We start from the raw sequence: 4,716 nt of genomic DNA on the forward strand, positions 1-4,716 counted from the left end.
TCTCTCTCTCTCTCTCTCTCTCTCTCTCTCTCTCTCTCTCTCTCTCTATATATATATATATATATATACTGCTGTAGTGGAAATGGTACACTCCTCCCACAGGGCAAGTGATATGAGTCAGCCACTATAAAGTGAGATGACATCAACCAGTACTAAGAGTTGTGTGTCAGTCATTGTGGAGTTGTTGTACAAGTTCTCAGTTAGAGTTAAGTGTCAGTAATGTGTTATAGTCGGGTTCGAGTCACAGTCTAGGTACACGGTTCAAATTCGGTATCTTGCAGAGCTATCAGCTATAGCACAGTAGATAAAGTGGTATGTTACCATTCTGGTATAGAAGAGATACACTGTATCCAATATCAAGAAAATATCATGGCTACTAGAATAGATACATCAGCTGCATTCACAACAGTGACCACATGTTATAACTGTGGAAAACACCACATCATAACATATACATATAGAAATATATACATGCCGGTGCCACGTAAAAGTACCCAATACACTCTACAAAGTAGTTGACATTAGGAAGGGCATCCAGCCACAGGGACCATACCAAAACAAACAAATGATTCAGAGTGGCTAGTGACATGAAAAAAAACAAAAGATGAATAAAGGTGTATTAAATACTATACAAGACAAATTCTTGATTTGCTGAAATAATCTTCAATTTCAGAGAAGGTAAAACAATTGCTTGATGGCAATTTCATTGAACTTGAAAGAAAAAGAATAGATAAGCTCAAGAATCAAGAATTGTCTGGAATTGACTAGACATGAAAGAAGAATCAGTTTGGCACCTGTGCCCAGCGTCGCCTTCCTGGCACGTGTAAACACATTCAAGTGAGATCATTGCCAGTGCCGCTGGACTGGCTCCTATGCAGGACACGAAACTCGGCTTGTGAAGACCTGTTGGGGCAAGCGAAAACGAAATCGTGATGGTACCTGTGCCCAATGTCGCCTTCCTGGCACTTGTGCCGGTCGCATGTGTAAAGACATTCGAGCGAGATCGTGCCAGTGCCACTGGACTGGCTCCTGTGCAGGTGGCATGTAAAATACACCATTTTGAGCGTGGCCATTGCCAGTACCACCTGACTGGCCTTCGTGCCGGTGGCACGTAAAAACACCCACTACACTCTCGGAGTGGTTGGAGTTAGGAAGGACATCCAGCTGTAGAAACTCTGCCAAATCAGATTGGAGCCTGGTGTAGCCATCTGGTTCACCAGTCCTCAGTCAAATCGTTCAACCCATGCTAGCATGGAAAGCGGATGTTAAACGATGATGATGATGATGATGATGATGATACAAAAGAAGACAATGATTCGAATAGCTTTCAGAATTTCATGCAATAGAAAGCTGAGTTCCATTTTAGGAAAGCTTTTGAAGAAATGGAAAAATGTAACATATCTATCACAAATAGCAAAATAATTTATCAATTGTTCTGTAAAAGAAATTAGGTCAATATTTGTGATAACGTTTCTGAGAAAATTGACACATTGTCTATAAATCTACACAGATTCAAATGTTTCTTTCCAAATCTTTGTGTTTAATAGCTAGCACTTTCTCTACCAGTTGGTTTTGTACTAAATGAATGATCATTCTTTTGTTTCAAAGACTGAAATCATAGTACCAACATTCACTTATGGTAGTGGTGGTGGAAAATACAATGGTTTAGCCCTGTTAAATATTCATTAAAACAAGAGGAGAATGGAGGCCATTAATGAAGAGAATAGTGTCTGCAGATTTAATTCACGCACGTGCACACGCCCACACACACACACACACACACACAACTGGTTTCTGAACAATTTTGATATACTGTACCACAAAATAATGGTCAACTGGGGCTACAGTGGAAGACATTTGTTCAAGGTGCTATGTAATGTGTACATGCCAAAAGAAGTTGCACAATTTTTCCACAACATAATAGGATAAAACATGAATGGATCAATGGATCCTTTCACTGCAGATGAAAGGATGAGTATATATCAGCAGAAGACCATGCATGGATATGTTAGCAGAAAGCTCTAGGACTTTGAAGGGTATGTGTTTGCAATCCAGAAATGGGAAATATCAACCAAATACCTGGTGCACAAAAAGGACAGAAATGCTGGAAAAACACCAAAATGTGACAACTGATGCAGACTTTGCACAGTTAACACTGAAGATATCACTCACATCATAAGCAGGTGTCCAGAAATGACATCACAGTATTATCTATCAATGAGATATGATGTTGTAGCCAAGATATTGTGTAATGATATCCATCAGAAGAATAATCTTGAGGCCAAAGACATACGAAACCACAATATGGTAGTGGCCATAACCACTCATAATAAGAAAGAGTACTGGTGAATTGTCCCTGTGAAAACTGCAATAAAATGTAAACATCAGAGACCAGACATAATGATTTGGGACAGAGAAGAGAAACTGTGTATAGTTGTGGGAATCAGCTACCTAGCAGATGTTAATATAAAGCTAAAGATTAGTGAAAAAGAAAGCACTTATGCTGAACTCCTAAGAAATTTACAGTTACTCTACCCATATTACAAGTCCAGATTTATACCTATAATTTTGGGGGCACTGGGATTTGCAACAAGCTGCCTAAACACCAATCTTGAGAAATTAGGCTTCTCAAAACCAGAAAGGAGAAAGCTAATTCAAAGACTACAGAGCCAGGCCATCATTGGAACTGTAAAAATTTGCAAAACTTTCAAGAAGTTTACAATTTAAGTATATATGCACATATCTAGACATGCAACTATATGCATGGGAATACATACATAAAATAAAACATAAATCTGCACATACATTGACTCTAAATACTGCACATGTACATGCAAAAATACCCTGTTGATGTTAGTGAAATTCCAATGAAAGAGCTTTGGAACTAAGTTAGAAACTAACTCTTCCCCTGTTGTCAAGAAATCTTGAAATAAAATTGAATAATGATATACTTACATATATATACATACACACATATACATAACATACATATATCACAAGCTTCCACTCAGTTTTCACCTAATAAATTTTATTTTAAAAGTATCAGTCAACAAAAGGCTATGGTAGCAGATGTTTGCCCAAAGTGTCACACAGTGGGATGAAATCCACCAAAGTGCTCTAAACTACACATCATTCCTGCACCCATTGACTAAATCAAAATGACTGATAGGTTGAAACATCAACCCCATAGTATTCTATTTAAATCCACTAGGACTGTTTCATTGTTGTGTATTTAGACAACACACTTGAATTCTACACTGCTTCACCACCTAGTTATATCACTTGAACTACAAGAAATAGTTGCTAGATCTCCCTTAGATCATACCTCACCATCTTCATAAAAGGACATACTGAATAATGTGATACTGGCACATAGGAAAAAATGGGATGGTTATGACTGGAATACTTTTTATTATAAATTTGCTCAATAAAAGTTAAACAACAACAACAACAACAACTGGCTTAGATTAATGTTCTACTCAAGGAGATTTATTTCTCATCTCCTTCATGCCATACCTAGGAATTGGCTCTGAGAAATCACTTTGTGTTTAATAGATGTTAAATTATTCATGAATGTCTGTATTACTCAGAAAGTAATGTTCTGCCAGTTTTCCTCAAGCTATCTGGAGAAAAATAATGATTCTATCATATACAGTTCAGATATTAACATGGTTAATTATATGTTAACTTAATTAGTTGTTTGCTAACTTGGTTAAGTATATATCAACCTAAGTGAATTTGTATTACCCAGATTAACAATATGTTAACTTAAGTAACTTAGTTAGCAATATGTTAACTGTGTTTCTATTTCAGTACCTCATAATGTAAACTCAGTAAATAAATGCTTCCAAGAGAGCATAGTATAACTATCCTGCAAGGTAAGAACTGTGGCTGGCTGGCTGGCTGGATTCTTAGAACTTTCAGAATGGGAGAACTGAAAACCATGATGGTCCTCTAAAGAACATTTGTCCTCAGTTATTTAGACTACAGCTTCCAACTATGATCACCACACAATGTAAAAATAGAACACAAAGCTGTCAAGCGAAGCTACATAAAGAAGATTGTCTCAATGTAAGATGGCAGTTACTAGGACAGGTTGAAAAAGTTGAGACTCTGTTTCCTAGAATGAAGGAAGGAAAGATATGCAGTGATATACATCTGAAAAGTCCTCAAAGGACTTTTACCAAAATTTGGCATTTAAAGTTATACAAACAGCAGAAAAATGGTGCCACTGAATAGCACCAAAGTTCCCAACATTGCTATCAGAATACAAGATCAGATGCTGCAACAGCTTGGGTTTCAAAGGACCACGACTCTTTAATATCCTCCCAAAAACCTGAGAGACCTACAAGGTGTGGATGATGTCTTCAAAACAAAATTGGATCTCCTCCTGTCAAGAGTTCTGTATGAAATACTTCATAGCAGGAAATGCAGATGATGGAAACAACATCAAACTGCCTCAGTTACCAAATCCCACTTATCAAAGGAGGTTTCAAGTAGTGAAAGTGTAGCAAGGATAATGGCAATGCTGATGCCCCAGCATGGCTGCAGCTCTTGTGGTAGGTAGTTTGCTTACCAACCACATGGTACTGGGTTCAGTCTCACTGTGTGGCACCTTGGGCAAGTGTCTTCTGCTATAACCTTGGGCCAACCAAAGTCTTGTGAGTGGATTTGGTAGATGGAAACTGAAAAGATGCCAGTCGTATATGTATATAT

This window comes from Octopus bimaculoides, chromosome 6 (assembly GCF_001194135.2).
Source record: "Octopus bimaculoides isolate UCB-OBI-ISO-001 chromosome 6, ASM119413v2, whole genome shotgun sequence".
NCBI lineage: Eukaryota > Metazoa > Mollusca > Cephalopoda > Octopoda > Octopodidae > Octopus > Octopus bimaculoides.